Source organism: Lissotriton helveticus, chromosome 9 (assembly GCF_964261635.1).
Source record: "Lissotriton helveticus chromosome 9, aLisHel1.1, whole genome shotgun sequence".
NCBI classification, from domain to species: Eukaryota; Metazoa; Chordata; class Amphibia; order Caudata; family Salamandridae; genus Lissotriton; species Lissotriton helveticus.
This window is the reverse complement of record NC_136070.1, coordinates 1,210,181,312-1,210,201,215: the sequence shown is the minus strand read 5'-3', so window position 1 is coordinate 1,210,201,215 and position 19,904 is coordinate 1,210,181,312.

Sequence of the window (19,904 nt, the reverse complement as noted above, 5' to 3'; positions counted from 1 at the left end):
ATTTTGCTTCATGGAACACACACACTTGAGTAGATGAAGGATATTTATAATGTTTAGCGTATCTTCCAATGTCAACACACCAACATTCCTACTTTATTGTGTTAATATTTATTGTGTTCTTGGTTTATTTTGCTGGACGCCTCATATCTATTATCTAGCACCTCTAGTTGCAGAACTCTAAATCATCAATGTCAATGAAGAACTTCCAAGTAAAGGCATCATGTAAGTCTTCATACATTTCTCAGTATGCCTAAATACAATTATTTTAAAAGAGCTTGAATGATATCAAAAATTGTTTATTAATTTTTATGTTTTTATCCTTTCTAGCGCTTTGTGATTTTGAGTACATAATTTATTTACACATATTTTTAAATTGGCGCAAATGTTTTCAAAGTTTCAATTATTTAGAATTAAATTCAACAATGCATTTCAAGTCACCCTGGCTCTTTATCTGAAGCGCATTTGCTGCTTCTCAGCTGGCTACCAGAAGGTGGAATTGAAGAGTTAACTGTTGAAATATTGAGTCCCCTGAGGAAGAATCAAGGGGGTTTGAAATGTAAAAGGAAATGTAAAACATTTGGAACTTGATAAACTTTGAAAAGAAATGGTCCATCTTACAACTATTTGTTTGGTTTGTAGTCTTATTATGCATTTGAAATCAACATGTGCAAGAAAAAATCACACATGATAATGGAATAAACCACTTTTTTTTTTATACTTTACAAACAAATGCGAAGAAAGTTTACTTCATTTTTAGAACAGATACACACGTGGTGCCATGTCTGACATCTTGCTAGGAAGCATTTGAATAGCATGTGAAGTTTAGAATGTACCTTTCAATGCAGTTTAATAGATAATATAACTTTAAAAAATCAACAAAAGCATTCTGCAACTCAGTATTGTAACAAAAGCAGAAACCAGGCTAAAAAACAGGTTTCGACTGGTTGCTTAAAATTGGGCCTAGCAAACACGGGAGTACCAGGACAATAGATACCCATTGCGCTTTGAGTAAACATGACATAGATGTCTACGTCAAATATGGCACAAGCAACGGTTGTAATAAACACCTCCTCAAACCTCTAAAACAAATAAAACAACAAGGAGCATCCAGTGTTTGTTGACCGCTGCGCCCTACATGCCTCTGCCAAGGGTATGTCATCCCCAATAAAGTCAGACATTTGTTGACTTGTGCTGTTAACATGTCAAAGGAATTCACCCAGTGTTTAGATTTTCACGGTGTGGGTTTTCTTTGAAGTGGCTCATCTGATCCTTAATTGCTTCTCACTGCAGATGCCTAAACAAGGAAACATTGCAGATTCATCCATGACACTCTGGAAACTGTTTTGAGAATATACACACCTTGCTTAGTTCTTCTGTGACAACAAGGCATTGTTCACACTGACTATCTTGACAAGAATGCCACATACACATAAACAAGAATAGTGGCTTTAATCACTTCTCTCAGAGAAGTGGTTGGTTCCTGTAAAATCTTTCTCAGTAGCAAGTAGTGCTTAATTTGCACAAAAAAAAGTGCAGGAGCCTAACATTTTTCTTAGGATCCGTGTGCCGGCTTTGCATGATGACAGTGCTGAGAGTACCAAGGCTGGCTGCATAGTCTTGCTTCCACCACATGGCTCTTTCTTCTACCATTACTCTTCCAATCTCCTTATCTCCCTCCTGCAGGCTCTTGTTCATCATTGTTTTCTCCATTTGTCACTGTTTAACACTCTTTCTCCTTCTTTCTATCTTTTCTGTTTTTCAGATTTGCTATTGGTCAAAATCTGATGATGAAAAATAAGTTACAATCCCCCAAAAAGGCATGACTTGCCCACAGCCTGCGACCAAAACCACCTGGCACTGGCAGCAGTACTATTGATCCATTTCTTAGATGTCTGATAATATTTCTGAGAACCACTTTAAAATGCATGGTTTAGGGAGATTCCAGCATATAATAATTGAGGCTTTTTAGGGTTTTTGCTTATGAAGTGGTCATAAAGTCACTTCATTGAACCCAACATTGCTTCAAGTTAGAGCATTATTTTAAACAGCAAAGTTCAGAAACAGAAAGAGGAAAGCCCTACTTGCTATTTCTGGGCTGTACTGTCTGAAAATTAAGCTCTAACTCTGAGAAATATTGGGTTAAATCAATCGAATTTAGGCACCGTAGGCGCATACAACAGGTGCTCAATCTGCAATGAGACAACAGGGACGTATCCTCAGGGGGTGGAAAGTGTTTGTAGTGTAACACCCCCCTAATAAATGTCTTGTCTGATGAATTGTGGGGTAGATGTGCTTTCAGTTGGGTATGGTGAGGTGTCTGTCGGATTTCTCCTCGGATTTTTGCACGCACACACTGACAAAAACACACACACTCTCATATTTGGTTTTAAAGCCCCAAAAATGTTGCTTATTTTACAAAATATTGTGTTTCTCTCACTTAGTACTCATATAAATCCGTCATTCTCTCTCTTTCCGCTGCCCCTTAAGACCATCTCATGGGCCCTGTTTGTCATATGTTTTTTTAACATTATATGCCAACGTGATTGTCGGGAAATCGGAAGCTCACAACCCCCAAATCTTACTGACCAAGCTACTTCTCTCTTAGGAAGCAGCGGCCATCACTATATAATAAAGAACTCTGTCACCAGGCTTGGCCTGTGTTCACCTCTCAGGAACATTGATAGGCCTTTACAAACACATTCTCTGGGGGCGTGGCTAGCAGCCAATGATGGCGGAAGCATAAAGGAATAGCTCCGCGGTCGAGGCGGCCTCTCAAAAGATCCTGTCCACCATCCGATATAATTTTTGCCCCCGAAGGAGGGACCCTGAGCCCGGGACCGAGCGGAGCCGGAGGGTGCAGGCGGCGAGACTGTCCGACGTGAGAGAGCCGACTTCCACTCAAGTGACGGAACGGCCTCCGCAACGCGACAAAGCCGGGGACTGAACTCACTCTCCAGTCTGACAGGAAGCGTGGCTGCCCCGGGGGAACCCGCACCGGAAGTTCCCGCGGACCATCCGTTTGGCGGACGAGCGCCGGTACCCAGGGTGAGTGCGGGCAGAATTAGATCCGGCCCGCGAGCGACACCACTGGGGCAGAGCCGGGCGGGAGCTGCCTCACTCATCTGTGCTTTGAGGCTGCCCGGCGGACAGCCGAACAGGTCTGAATCGCGGCGGTGTGCCGCCATTTTGTAAGGGGCGCAGGACTGCGCCACCGGGACCGGCCGGACTCCAGACCTCAACCGTCGCACCACAGGCGGCGGACATCCCACACTCAGCCTCACCAGCGGAGCGCACATTGAGGAGCGGCGGGGCGCGTCTGCCATATTCGCCAGGGGCTTTGTCCGGCGGACCCACGTCATCACCCATACAACGTTGTGGCCCCTACATGGAACACTGATCGCAGCGAGCACGCACCACCCAGGAATAAAGAACTTTCCTTACTGGTCTGTCTGGGGGTAGAACGACCCCATAATACGACGGGCGGCTACTCCTACAGCGTCCGAGGTCACAAAAGCAAGGGGCCCCACACACTAAGGACGCATCCATCACGTGAGCCCATCACCCGCCTCCGGAACACTTACTGGGCGAAACCAGTGTCTGAGGGAGCCTACTATCACCCAAGAAGCCGGGCCACGAACGCTCTGTCTGCGGGTTGGAAGCGGATTGGCGGCAACTACCAGAGGTGCGGGGGTTGGGTCACGTCCGACGTCCTTCTCTCCACAGTCCCAGCTAGGCGTCGTGGAGCGGTGACACGATCTTCCCACCATAGGTGCCCCGGGCCAACTACTGTACCCCCGGCCAGCTACGGACACAGGATACAACGTCGGCGGACAAAATACGCCGCAGAAGGGGCAGACGCGGTCCTCCGTCGCTGGACTGCCCGCGGACCGCGGATAACAGCGACATGGCGGGAAGAGGCTTGAAGAGTGGCACTACACAGACTCGCATAGACCGTTATGCCTGTGACAAGCCTGCTGTGTCCCCGACTGCCGGGAAGGAGACAGCTGGTAAATCCGTGGAGATACAGGGGAATAAAAAGGTGACTCTGGATGATGTGATGCAGGCCCTGGCACATCTACAAACGACAGTGGGCACGATCTCAACCGACATTACACTGATCAGAGCTGATTTCCACAAAATAACGGAAAAGGTCAACGCCATGGAAGTAGTAACAAAATCGCTGGTGGAGGATGTATCTGAACTTCAACTGGCGGCCGAGAAGCTGGTAACAGACAATAAGGTGCTACGTGAGAAGCTCGACGATCAGGAAGGGCGCTCCAGGCGGAACAACATCCGCATAATCGGCGTACCGGAGTCGGAAGGGGTGAGAGCCATGGATTTGTACGTGGAGAACCTAATCACAAATAAACTGCGGCCAAAGGGACTGTCCACCTTCTTTTCGGTAGAGAGGGCGCACCGCGTGCCGGGAGGCCAACCTAAACCTGGAGCGGCCCCGAGACCCATTGTAGCCCGATTGTTCAACTTCAGGGACAGAGATGTCACTCTACAAGCAGCCCGGACATCCCCTCCGATTAAAATCCAAAACTCCACGGTGGCATTCTTCCCTGACTACACGGCGGAGGTGGCACGCAGGCGACGGACGTTTTTCGAGGTGAAGAAAGAACTCAGAGCGAGAGAGATCCCGTATTCCATGCTCTTCCCTGCAAGATTGCGAGTAGTCGCCGAAAACAAGACCTGGTTCTTCGACAACCCAGAATCTGCGAGGGACTGGCTAGACGGTTGGAGAACGAACGCCCACCCTCGGCGGACACATCGGCAGCAGAAGGATCGTACGACCGGTCGTCACCCGGATTCCCAAACATCGAGAGGAAGTGGTGTGAACGAGGGATCACCCCACAGCGAGGCCGCGGATGAAGAAGACAACGGAGAACAATGACTTCCAGGCTCAAAAATTGTTGGACTTACTGAGCTGAGCACCTGAGGCACGCTACTGGACACTGGGCGAGGGGCCTCCGGGGAGAAGATTGAGAGGCTGCTGACCTCGGAGACTCCTTCACCCCGGCGCGCAAGTACACTGGTTGGGGTGATGCACTCTGCTAAGTTGGGGAGGCGGGCAGGTTCAAGTCCGAATAGCAGGGGAGCAGGGAGGGGGGTGGTTGGGGAAGGGGGGGTGTTTCTTTATGAGGATTGTTTGGTTCTAAATGTTACTGGTTTGGCTCAACACTACACATCGCAACACGACATGAACACTGCACAACAAGACAAAACACGGTGGGGTGCTCATACTGATGCCTTTGTTGTTGCCCCGTGTGTCCCTCCTCTAGCAGGACACAATGGCGCATCTTCGAGACTGTGGGCTCACCTTCGAGAGAGTGTCCCACGTAGGGAACGGCATGGCATACATCCGAAGGTCTTAGAGGGACACGACCACACACCACTGCCATGGCCGGACTAGATGACTCCGTCCCGACGGCCCCGCTGCACATGATGTCGTGGAACGTCAGAGGGCTAGGCGACAAGATTAAACGAGGCCTGGTTCTTCAGGGAATTAAGAGGGTGGGTCCTGCCCTGGTCCTTTTACAAGAAACGCACATGGTGGGCACTACTACACGGGCTATGGATAGACGAGGCTACCACATGGTTGCACATGCGGAATTCACCCCGGGGTCGCGTGGCACAGGCATACTAATGCAAAAATCTTCACGATACATCATCACATCCACCAAAATAGATGATCAGGGCCGCTTCGCAGCGGTTTCTGGCCAATGGGAGGGTAGATCATTATCCGTGGTATCAGTTTACATCCCCCCAGCATTGCACGCTGTGGCACTGCCTGACCTCGGTAAGTTCCTCTTAGAACTCCCGGAAGGGGATTTGATCATAGGGGGAGATTTCAACGCAGTACTTCACGACTCACATGACAGATTCCCCGGGCGCCCACACACGGCTGGCACCAACAAACTCGGCGGGTTTCTGGAAGCACAGGGCCTGGTGGATGTCTGGAGCACACTACACCCGGAACAACGGCAATACACTTACTACTCTGCAACACACAATAGTCTGTCCAGAATCGATCACTTCCTCACGTTGGGGAATGGTCGTCTCACCATCGAAGACACACAAATAAAGCCACGGGGTGTCTCCGACCACTCGCCGATTACCCTGACACTGTCCAGCCGTACAGTCACCCGTAGAAGGTTATACCCGATCTACCCGGGTTACCTCAAAGTCCCGATCATTCGTAAAGACCTGCAGAAAACTACCCAACACTATTTCGAAGAAAATCAAGCCTCGGTGAGATCGCCCTCAATACTCTGGGTAGCTTACAAGGCTGTATTCAGGGGGCAAGCGATAGCAGCGATCTCACACTACAAGAAACTGCAAGGGGAGGTAACGTCAGAGCTGGAACTACAACTCGACAAAGCCAACACAGCCCATATGGCAGATCCCTCCTGTGCCAACCTCCACTCCCTACAGTTACGTCAACGCCTTCTTGCGGATCATATGAGACGCCTGACTAAGGCAGACATTGCAGCCACCAAACACAGGGTGTATGACATTGGGGACAAAGCCAGTAAACTCCTAGCTTGGCTAGATAGGAAACAGGGAGGCAACAGGAACATATTACAAATCACAGATACACTCGGGAGGGTACACACTCGACCAGAGGACATAGTGAATGTACTGGCTGACCACTTCAGTGTGGTATACACACCGACGGTGGTTGTTACGGAAGAAGAAGCCCGGGACGCCCTGGGCCATGTGGCATTGCCAAAACTGACGGACGAGGCAATGCGGGAACTGGATTCTGACATAACTACGGACGAAATTCAATTGGCAATTAGCGCTATCCATCCGGGCAGGGCTCTGGGCCCTAATGGGATACCCATCGAATGGTTCAAAACAATGTCTGATTCTCTGGGTCCGCCCCTCTTACAGATGTATGTAGATAGTAAGGAGAACGGCACGTTGCCACCGGACCAACGGACGGCGACTATTGTAGCCATACCGAAACCGGGTAAACCACTTAACGAATGCACATCCTATCGACCTATCTCGCTGTTGAACCCCGAAGCAAAAATTCTGGCGAAACTGTTGGCAAACAGACTCATGCCCCACTTAGGTCAGTTGATCCACCCAGATCAATCTGGCTTCATGTCACATAGAAGTACGGCGCTGAACCTTCGTAGGATACAGGGAGTCATGGCGAGAACCCCGCTATTGACGGAACCGGCAGCAATACTATCACTGGATGCCAAAATGGCGTTTGACATGGTGGAGTGGAGTTACCTCTTCGCGGTCCTCGCCTCCATGGGGTTTGGCCCAAACTTTATCGCATGGGTCCGACTAATATACAAGGATCCAATAGCACGAGTAGTTGCGAATGGCCACGTGTCACGAGACATACAACTGGGGCGGGGAACCAGGCAGGGATGCCCTCTCTCGCCCATCCTTTTCGCGTTAGTCTTAGAACCTCTCGCGATTACTATTCGTAATACGCCGCTGCTGAAGGGAATTAGGTGGGATTCGAGCTGGGAGGACAGAGTGTCATTGTACGCTGATGACATGTTAATCTATCTCACTGACCTGGAAAGCAGCATCCCTAACCTTCTATCCATCTGCACCTCCCATGGGCGAGTGTCAGGTTACACTATCAATTGGTCAAAATCAACCATCTATACACTCAGGGGTCCTCTCCCGACACTACCAGACTCATGCACGCTAGAGGTGGCAGCCTCGTCCTTTAAGTACCTGGGAATATACATCACTCGGGATGCGGCAGAGTTCTCTGTTCGCAATCTACAACCTCCCCTCCTCCGACTGCGTAATGATGTACAACACTGGCAGACTCTTCCACTGACGCTATTAGGCAGAGCAGCATTGTTCAAAATGATGGCACTGCCACGCTTTCTATACGTACTCGAAAACGCCCCAACAATTATCCCGCCCAGTTACTTCCAAAAGGTGACTGCGCTGATGTCGGGTTTACTGTGGGGGAATCGACCGGCGAGAATTGCACACGCGAAACTTAACAGGAGCTGGTACGACGGTGGAATTGCACTACCTAATATGCAACTGTACTACTGGGCGGCACAGCTCAAAATTATCAATAAATGGATACACGCACCACAGGATGACCCAGCATTTAAGGCGGACCGGGCTCAACTGGGCACTAACAGCATGTTGACACCTCTGTACCACAAGGGCATTGCGGCGAAGCTGACAGGGCCCACCAAGCACACAGTACAACTGTGGTATAAGGCGCAATCGAAACTACATTGGGAGGGGATCATCACAAAACTAACACCATTGTGGGACACGAAGGCCCTAGGCCATCTGAGGCGTACTAAGGGGTTCGCTCAGTGGGACGCCATTGGGATTTCTACTGTGGGTGACATGTGGTCCAGGGAGGGAGTGGTCCCGTTCATTTCCCTTCAACAACAATATGAATTAGGCAACACAGAATGATTCAGATACATGCAAATCAGACATGCCCTTCTAGCGGCAATCCCACCAGGCACCACACCTCCGGAGTCCTCCCCGTTGGAAGACCGCCTGCTCACGGATTATATACTGGAGAGTGCGACTTCCCTAACATACCGAAAGCTGCTCAATAACCTACCAGAGCCACTGGGTAAACTTAAAGAAAAATGGGTGGAAGACCTTGGGGATTTTGACGAATCTGAATGGAATGCAGCTCTTTCATCCCCACGTGAAGCCGGTATTTCGGCTAGGTTCCGCCTGATACAACTGAAAGTCCTCCATAGGATCTATTATACTAGAGTGGCCTTGCATAAATTGCAGAGGGCGGATAACCCTCACTGTCTGAGGGGGTGCGGTGGGGAGGGCACACTCCTACATACAAGCGACCCATTGGACTTTCTTTCACACTCCTACATACACTCTGGAGCTGCACATACCTAATGAGTTATTGGCAACGAGTACTCCGTACCATCGCACAGACACTGAATTCCACTATAACACTGGACCCAAGGGTATGTTTGTTGAATGTCTGGGGGCCTACTGATCTGACACACTATGGAAAACTATGGGTTACGATAGGCTGCATGGTGGCCAAACGCGACATTGCGCAGAAATGGGGTGCAGCAGAACTCCCCACACTGGCGCAATGGCTCAGAAACATGGACACGCTCATGATAACGGAGAGGGCAGTGCACAAGATGAGAGACAATCCACGTAAATGGAATGGAGTTTGGCTACAGTGGAACTCGTATAGAGGGGACATATGCGATCCGTTGCCAGAGGATGATAGCGAGAGCTCTGATGATGAGATTGACAATGACTAACTATTGGGGAGTGAGACATGCTATATGCGGGGGCGCCACACAGGGTGCGTTATGATAGAGGCAGCTGTGGGGGGGTGGCCACACGGGGAGGTGGTGATGCGTGATGCGCACAGAGATAACACGTGCCAGCGACTACCTGATTCGATACTCCACGAATATAGCTATGTCGATTAATGTTGAGTCACATGTTTAGTTCAAAGTTTTATTATTTCCACAAAATACAAAATGCAAGCGAATGTAATGTATATAACAGAATGGTTTCTGAATATCTGAATTGCCTCATGTAATGTAAGCATCAAATAGTCAGAGTGGGCTGATGTACTTGAATGTCTATCACACTTACAATACTCATCAAACCTGGCCTTCCTATATAGAGGCATTTGACTGTATCGTAATCGAATAATGCTAATAAAGTCTTGCTTTTAAAAAAAAAACAAAAAAAAAAAACACATTCTCTTTCTTTGACCAGGGCACACTATTACTGGAGGGCAGGTCAAAAATGGCACGCAAACACATTCCTATGAGCTTTCCTTTGTTTGGAACTGTGTGTTGTTGGCACACTATGCCAAGTCTCTCAATACAGGCAACTGGCCAGGTGTAAAGAGGGTAATATGTGCAATTGTGTGGAAATTACATGTAGGGTACCTGGAAACGTGAGTACACAACAGTGTTCACTAGGAACTCATTTATATTACCAATATACACTTTTGCAATTAAATAGCTGCACCACTAAATTGAAGAATAAGATATGAAATGAGGGACCTTTCCATAGATCAGGGTAATAGTCCAACAAATTCTAGTATTCCTAAACAAGCTCGCAGAGACTTATCATTAAAGTATACCTGACTTCAGCCGAAGCAGGTACATTTATTTTGCGCATAAGTAAGAAAATATATACACAATCACAACATTTCTATTGTTTATTTTACATTTTTTTCACATTTAGACTAATGTCGTGACCCCAAGTGTAGTGACCATAACCCTATTTCAGTGACTATTTAGTGACATATTTAGACATAAAAACGGTTATTGGTGAGTATGAAAAGGAAAAAGACAAAGGACAAGCAGAGAGAGTTAAAATATCCAGGCTGTCTCTTGTGTTAGTTGTCAACGGCGTTTCGATCTTCTCTAGGTACCGGGGTCTCATCAGGACTGTATATCTGGGGACAGTGTAGCCATGATCAGTATAGAGGATGCGATGAAGTATCCGGACAGTATTTAGTCCTGCCTGGTCAAAAAACGGAGGATCAGAGCACCTCCTACCGTTGGAAATCGCTATAATGGATCCACTTGGAATGGGATCTCTTCCTCGATCGTCAGCTTCTCGAGGTCGCTCGGCTGCGGCAATCGCTGTGTGTGCGAGACCGACCGGAAGCAGGAAGTCAAAGCTGTCGTTGCTAGGGGAAAAAAATTACGTTTTTCCCCTTGTTTGCACTTGTTTCATTTGGGTCTATGAACGGGGAGCCAGGTCAATAAACTTCGTGATACTTTAGTTCCTCTGGCTTTGCATGTAATCCTAGGGATGTTTTTGATGTTTGCACTGCATTACCCCCACTTGGCATTGATTATAGACATCACTAGGCACTTATTTGAAGTGGAGTGGGGATGCTTAACATAATGTAAATTTGAATAATGTCACATGCTTGAAGTCAATGCAGTGCAGCAGAGACATCGTGGGGCAGATCTACAAGAAACTAACGCCAGCGCAGTGCCGCAAGTAAGTTTGCTGCGCCGCGCTACGTTAGTTTCGAAGCACAGGGATGCAACATATTTACAACAATATGTCTCATCTCTGTGCTTCCCCCTGCGCTAGTGCACAAACTGCTGCCATGCGGCGGTGCTGGCACCCATGCACCATGATGCAAGGATGCCTGCGTCGTGGGGATAGTGTTTTGTCCAGGAAGGGGCACCTTCCTGCACAAAAACAATCAATTGAGGCGATTTCCTCTTCCAATGTGTGCTGTAGAATGCAGCACGCATTTAAAGAGGAAATAAACGAGTAGAAATGAAAACATTTCTCCTCGTTGCACCTCACTATGCCACCCATAGGGTGGCGTATCATTGTGACGCATTTCTAGATTAACGATTTCTCGTAAATCTGTAAATGCATCAGTGGAAATGGGTGTTGCGTGGGAACACCCACAGCAACACCCATGTCACTCCCCTAACATGCAAAGTGTTGCGCGAACACGGGTGATATTTACAAGCACAGGTTAAGTCACTCATGGTGACTTTACCTGTTCTTGTAAATATCACTTAGCACGCTGTGCCACGGTGCTTCACACAACGTGATGCACCGGCAGCGCAAGGGGCTTGTAAATCTGCTCCCCAGTGTTTATCTGATCTAAACATCTAAGGCACAGATCACCTGCATGGTAAGGTCAAACAAGATGGGTGTAAGAAAAGGATGTATCCCCAACTAGAGTTCCTAAATTGGGATCACTAAATGTTTGGAAAGACGATTATTTAGGAACAAGGGTTTTAAATGGATATGGACTGACAACAAATATTACTGACAACAGGGGTTACTGACTATGGATAAACAGTGCAAAGGAACATATCATCAAGAAGATATTTTTATTCAAAAATATATTTATTAGGGATCTGGTTTTAAACATTCATTGCCGATCCAGCATTGATTATTGCAATGTCAAATTAACTTTAGCCATGTTTTTGTGATTACAACATTTACCCTTGTATATATATTATCTTTTGTATTTACCTGAATTTATTTATGAAATGTATATTCTCACTGAAATGTACTGTGATGCATAATAAGCACTAAATGCACACTACGATAATCAATGCTGGATCGGCAATGAATGTTTAAAACCAGATCCCTAATAAATATATTTTTGAATAAAAATATCTTCTCGATGATATGTTCCTTTGCACTGTTTATCCATAGTCAGTAACCCCTGTTGTCAGTAATATTTGTTGTCAGTCCATATCCATTTAAAACCCTTGTTCCTAAATAATCGTCTTTCCAAACAAGGTCAAACAAGATGCCATACAAACTATGGTTTAAAAAGCAGTTTTTGAGCCACAAAAGTGTTTACTTCAGCACTCTGCTTGTTTTTGAAATGTCGTGTGTGTCAATCAATCTGGATTTATAAAGCCCGGCTAATCACCCAATAGGGTATCTAGGGGCTTGCAGGCCTCAGAGGTTTATTCGAACAGCCAGGTCATGAGGGCCATTCGGAATTGCGTATACTGTAATCACTGAAAAAGATTTGAAAGTTAAAACACATCTAATTTAATTAAGGCTTCCCAGCTTGCAAGGAGGTTGACAGAAAACTTGGCGCCTAATTTACTGTTCCTTGGGGACCCACCTGACCCACCCTTTCACTCCACCCCACCTTATTGCCACCAGAGGACCTCCTTCCATATCTAGAGGAATCCTAGATATGGAATGGGGACATTGTTACATTTTCCTTCTACAACCACCATGCCTTATATGTCTGATCTGGGAAGGCACTGTAAGTGGTAGCAGCTCTGTCCCACCCATATAGTGCAGGCATTCTGCTGAAGTGGCCCTATGACAGATAGGCAGCCAGGGCCAGGGTTTCATACTGCAGTGCCAGCTGGGGCTTGGCCTTCAGAAGCCCAGTTGTTCTACAATGCCCATAAGAAGCATGGAGATTTTATGTTGGGCAGGACAGGAGAACTGTCAATTTAATGCAGCGCTCAGCCCACACCAAACTCTAAATTAGGCACTTAGTTTTGCTTCCTGACCTTTATAAAGTCTCTTTTGTATTTGTGTTACTCCTTGAGCAGAGTACATGGTTTCCAAAGGGAGAGAGTGAGAGTCTCTTAGCCTCTTGTAAAATGTACCCTATCTTATGGTGGGTGGGTGGCTAGAGAGAAGCTGACCTTAGATGGCTCGCAGTTGAAGTTCAGCCTCTTTGGTACTCAGTAGATCCTAATATAGCCGCACCCTGACAAACTCAGGTGACAGGTCAAGTGCCCCAAAATAACTCTCTTCTGTTCTGTTCTGGAATGTACAAACATTTCGCTCAAGTGATCTTTTATAAAATACTGGAGAGACTAGGCTCAAGCCAGAGAATCATGCAACAGTGTCAGCTCCTAAATAGAAGGCGCAAGGGTGGCGCCCCACCAAACATCATTGCCTCATTCTGCATCTCATTTTCTATGTCCTCATAGATGCAATACATATCTGCTCGTATCAAGCAGTGCAGCATGGCAGATAATGGTGATTTGGACAATGCAGTGCGCTGAATATTCCTCCCCAAGTGGGGTAGCTTCCCAAGTCTTACACATTAAACATATATTAAAGTTCCAAGTGGAAAGAAATACCACAAAAGGTGCTGCCTGCCCCGCCTTCCAGCAGCGAAACCGTGCCACAAACCAGCACCATCCTACATATAATATATGTTTAATTTGTAAGACTTGGGAAGCTACCCCACTTGGGGAGGAATGTTCAGCGCACTGCATTCTCCAGAAGGCCTTGCGAAACTCCACGCCCACTGTGGCAGGTGTTGGGAATATCTATTTAGGTGCGCGAAGAAAAGCTGCTTCTTACTCTTCCTAACTTTGCCTCTGAAGAAAGGATGAGAAGCGTCAGGCAGAGGATAATTTTGAAAGACTGAAATTGTGTGGTGTTTCTGCTGGCAAGCGGTGAAATGGATGCAAATTTAGAATGTCCCTATTAAACTTGGTGTGGCTTTACTTCAACTTTGTGGGCTGACCTGCTTTGTTGGATATATATAGCAACACGAGCGCTCGTGTGCATCTGGCATTACAGAGCCCGTATGCGCAGAATCACTTTATACCCGGTGAAACATTTCTTTCATGTCCATCAAAGCACATAACTACATTGCCAGCACACACAGACATAGAGGGTCAGTTCAAACAGTACACAAGAGACCACAAATTGTGACTCAGTTGTTTTAACAATGTGTTCATGTGTTAAATAAGAAAGCATGTATTTAAAGACAAAATGAAAATAATTATTTACATGTCTATCTTCACTCTAACGTGACTTGCACATTCATACCTGACAAACCAACTTTTCCATGTCTATTGCAATGTCACATGTTACCTGGTTGTTCTCCTGACTACCAATGGGTTACTTTGTACCACTATAAATAAGCGCACTTACATGGTGACAACAGATGTAGTGAACAAGGCGGACTTGTCCGCCGAAACGCGCCTGGTCGTTTTTTTGTGATTAAATACCTGTGATCATTAACCACACGGAGTTGGTGCCTGTTTTCAAAAAAGGCAAGAACCAGGATTGGATCCATATATATATATATATATATATATATATATATATCTTCCCAAAGGCCTCCGCGCTTAGAGAATGCACTCCACAGTAAACTGTTCACATGAACTTTTATTGCAGGAAGCGTTTCAACCAGCCCGACAATTAATATCCCCTACGCGTTTCGGTGCCCTGCACCTTAATCATGGGGTTAACGGCAAGTTAAAAACACAGTCAATGGCATACCACATATTGTAACCTATAGGCATGTGGTATGCCATTGACTGTGTTTTTAACTTGCCGTTAACCCCATGATGTGAACAGTTTCCTGTGGAGTGCATTCTCTAAGCGCGGAGGCTTTTGGGAAGATCTATATATATATGTATGTATATATATATATATATATATATATATATAATGCATATTTCACAGAAAAACGCAACATAACAGACTTATTTGTAGTTTGGACATTTGCATATTAGAAGGACTCTCTTACTGCTACTGACAGATAACAGATCATCAGCATAGCAACAAACATACACACCATTTTATCGATATCACATCATTTGAGTAGCATTGCGTTTTCACATTAGTTTCTCACTCCACCAACCTAATGACTCAACCATTGAGAACACCCCAAACTCAGTTGTACATTCACTAAGTCTTTTATGTCCATATGCGTGTGATCTTTTGCGGGTTTGGGAGATAAGGTTATGTTACTGTCCTAAATGTTCATCTCTTGTAGTATGAGGTTTTGTCTTGTCAACTCTCATAACCCTCTCTCCTATGTTTGCGGGATACTACATTTCTTTTCCATGATGATACCACAGTTTATTATTTCATGGGCTTCCTGGGCCACTCATATGGTGAGCTGTAGACCCTGCAGCAGTCCCCGCTTCTGATCTATCCCATCCGCCCTTTTACTGCTTCACTTCTTCTCACAGTAGCCTCAGCTTCAGCTATGCCTTGCCCTTACCCTGCAGCCCGTTTGACATGGTTGCTGAGCTACTCATTTCTTTTTAACGCTAAGCACCCAGCAGCTCTTCTTACATGCTTGCCAGTCTGCTCATTTGGAATGCAGTACAACAGACTTACAACCACTACTACTTTACCATTAGCCTATCACCATTCCCATCAAACCCACTAATATTACTGTCACTATTAGCATAATTTCCACTATCATACTATCACCACTATGATTTGACTGTTACCATTACCTTAGCACCATTACCAGCTATTCAGTTACCACCACCATTATCAAATTACCACCACTACCAACACCATTGCACCACCACCATTAATGCCACAACCACCATTACCAGCACATTACCATTACCACTAACACCTTAACCACCATTACCAGCACATTACCAGCAACACTATTATCATTACCTCCACCATACACCTTCACCACTATTACCACATTACCATTACCACCTTTACCAACACCACTGCCATTACCATCACTGCTAGTACCACCACCATTACCAACACTATCACTCCAGTTAACACCACCAAAGGCACCACTACCATTCCCACTAACACCACTATCAGCACCATTAATGCTATTACCACAACCACTGTCATCAATAGTTACACCCACTGTCAGCACCACTATCAGAACCATCACCACTACCACCACCACCAGTACAACTATCACCACAACTACCACTACCAACTCTTATTAGGTGGACCTATGTGTATGATAGTTGTGTTTTGACAGTGTTGTGTATGTGTAAGCGAAAGAGTGATGTGGGCATGAGCTTGAAGTATCATTAGTATTAAAGAAGGCTAGACCTATTGGCTTTTCCAGGGATTGTTTTTAAGTCATATTTTTCATTTAAAAGAATGGACTTGTGGATATTGCACAAAGGTTTGGTGAAGAATCTGCAATTCCTCCCGCTTATCCTTCCATGCTGACGCTGTCAGTACACGGAAAACCCCTGCTGTTTCATCACATTAAGGGGGTGATTTACTAAGATTTTATGCTGTGTTTTGTTACACAGATCGGCGCAAAATCTTTATTTAAATTTCTTTCCAGTGCTAAACTTTTTTAGCGCTGGAAATAATGTGAAAGTAATGCAAAGCAGCGCATACTTAGTGCCATGGAGGCATACCATGGGTGGAGCATGGGCGTTCCTATGCAACCACCCTAGGATTCTGACGCGAAACCCAATTTACTGAATAAAGTAAACAGGGTTTAGTGTCAGAAAACTGCGCCCTTTTGAAGTAGTTTCAGGGAAAGAGAAAATGCTTTCTTTTCTCCTTTTTTTCCGACTTTTTACTTATGCTGCACTTTACAGCACACATGCAAAGAGGGAAAACTCAAGTTAGTCTAAGCTTGGTATTTTGTACTGGAAGGACACCCTTCCAGTACAAAACCTATGCTAGACTCACAGAGACACCCTTGCACCATGGTGCAAAGGTGTCTCTGTGGCGCACTGCAGCTGATTTCAGTGCCGGTGCTAGGGAAATGGGAGGAGAGTTCCAAATTTTTGTAAACTTGTCGCTCTCCTGCTCTCTCCTTCTCACGCTGGCCTGTGCTGTGTGATAAAGTGGTACATCTGGCCCTGAGTGTCAGACGTGACATACTTCTTACGAAGGTTGGCCATGATCCGCAAGTGAGTGCCAAAAATCACATCGCACGATGTGTCTCGCTTTCCTGGAACCATGTTTTCGTAAAATCTTTTTTTCAAGAATTTTGGGATATTGAAAAGCGTAACATACTGTTCACATTCAAGGCTTCGAGATCTTAGTGTGATCCAATTGTCAAAGCAAAAAACACCTTGGTATGAGCCAGAGAAGTGGTAAGAATGTTTGTTGAAGACCCGTTCATTTGAAAAGAAATAGCTAGCCTTTGGTTAGGGTTTCAGTCGTCTTGGAACCTTGCAGTGTAATAATTTGGTATTCCATGTAGCTGGAGGTGGAGGATGTGTGTGCTGGTGGGTGAACACCCCTGGGTGCTGAATGTCTGGAATCCAACAAGAAAGGTGTAGATAGGTCGAAATAGGTATTAACTCCTTGAGTGCTCAGTTAATATGCACGTTTATATTTACTAAACCAATAACCATGGTTCATTTTTACTTTATTTTTCTTTATTTCCTACGGCGAGAGACATTTTACATCATGGAGAAAACTCCTTGAACAACAACTTCACCAATTGTAGGGTTGTTTCCTGCCCGTTACCTTCCTGGAACGGGAGTTACTCGACAGTAATAATCTCTGATTATTTCCGCGGTGGATTACGGATCATGAAAATATATAGGGCTCGATTCACAGAACTAATTTAAGACAAAATCCTAAACTTACTACCATTTTGGTATTCACAGAAGGCACCTACTCATTTTGGTATTGACAGAAGGCACTTACTCATTTTGGTATTCGTAGAAGGCACTTACTAATTTCGGTATTCACAGAAGTTAGGAGTCCTAACTTTAGGACTCCTAAATGCCTTCTGTGAATACCGAAAGTCTTAAAGTTAGGATTTTTCTCAGTTTAGGAGTTGTAAAGTTAGGACTCCTAACTTTAGGACTCCTAATTGCCTTCTGTGAATACCGAAAGTCTTAAAGTTAGGATTGTTCTCAGTTTAAGAGTCCTAAAGTTAGGAGTCCTAAATGTACGACTCTTAAACTGAGAAAAATCCTAACTTTAAGACTTTCGGTATTCACAGAAGGCATTTAAATCTATTCATGTGTGTAAAAAGTAGTTTGACATGCATAAAAATTCTCTTTGTGTATTCAAGCTAAACGTACACGTGCAAACAGCTAAGTGCCTTGATTATACTCAATGGTTAAATATTACATTTCCTTGCATTTCGGGGGTGTTAAAGTTCTGACACCTGCGTCTGCAGTTGACTTATAGGGATCAATCCAAAGACCTGGGGCCTGATTCACAAGGGTAAACTTAAACTTAAGTCTAAGTTTACTACTTTTGGTATTCATAAAAGTAAGTTACTACTAGTAACTTAAGTACTAGTAAACTTACCAGTACCAAAGTTTCTACTAATAAAAGTACTAGTTTTAAAGTTACTAGTAGTAACTTACCTCTGTGAACACCAAAACATAGCGAGGTTGGATTTAAGGCTAAGTTTACTAAAGTCTAAGTTAACTACTTTTTGGTTTGCACTAAGGTGTTACTACTCACAACGTTACTGCTAGTAAACTGACTAATACTAAAGTTACTGCTAGTAAAGTTACTACTAGTATGATTTCTCGTAGTAAACTTACTACTACTAGTGTGAATGCCAACATGTAGCAAAGGTAGATTTAAGTCTAAGTTTACTACTTCTTGGTATTCTCAAAGGTAAGTTACTTCTAGTAACTAAACTACTAGTCAACTTACTAGTAGTAAAGTTTCTACTAGTAAAGATACTACTAGTAAAATTACTATTAGAGGAAGATACTAGCAGTAACTTACCTCTGTGAAAACCAAAATCAAATAAAGCTCGATCTACATCTAAGTTTAATACTAAAGTCTAAGTTTACTACTTTTGCGAATTCACAAAGGTAAGTTATTACTAGTAACTTTACTACTAGTAAACCTACTAATAGTACATTTATTAGTAGTAAAGTTATTACTAATAAAATTAGTAGTAGTAAACTTACCTCTGCGAATACGAAAAAGTAGTAAACTTAAAGTTAAGTTCAGCAGTCTTGGGATCGCCATACTCATAATTAGGCCCTAAATTTGTGAATTAGGCCCTGGGAATGTAGATTCATTAAACCACCTGCACAGTTACATTGCACTCGTGAGGTTACATCAAAGGTGGTAACATATGGTTTAAAATAGTACGGATCAAGTATTCTTTGGAAGGCCGTCTGCGAAAGAGCTACGGATGTCTGGCTGACTGGCATCCCGCTAATCCTGCTAGGGTACCACATTTTTCCATACCATCTCTGTCCATTAAATTCTCTATAATGCAGATAAGCATAGATGAGATACATGCATTGCCAAGGAACTTGGATAATACAGAGGCGACCACTGTGCAAATCGTGTTTTACTCTGACAGTAGTTTCAAGCAGCAAGAACTGGTCCTCTGCTCTCAGGGGTCAGGAGTGCGTGGGATGCTGACAGAAAACATTTCTGGACTCTGCACATTCGCGAGCATAACACCAACAGCTGATGCCAGTTACCCAACAGCATCATTAAGGGGTTAATGTGTCAGTGCCTGCCAAGTGTATGTGGCTGCTTGCAATCCCAATTGGGGGGCATATTAACAAGGGCCATATCTCTGCTTTTTTGGTTTTAAAAGCCATAAAAAGCGTAGATAAAATTATCGCCCTATTTACAAGAGGGTGATAACATGCATTAGCACATGTTAGCACCCTTTTACCAGATGCCTCCCTTTGCATTTCTAATGAGATGCAAAGTGGGCGTCACTGGGCAGAACAACCTTGTGTAAATATCGC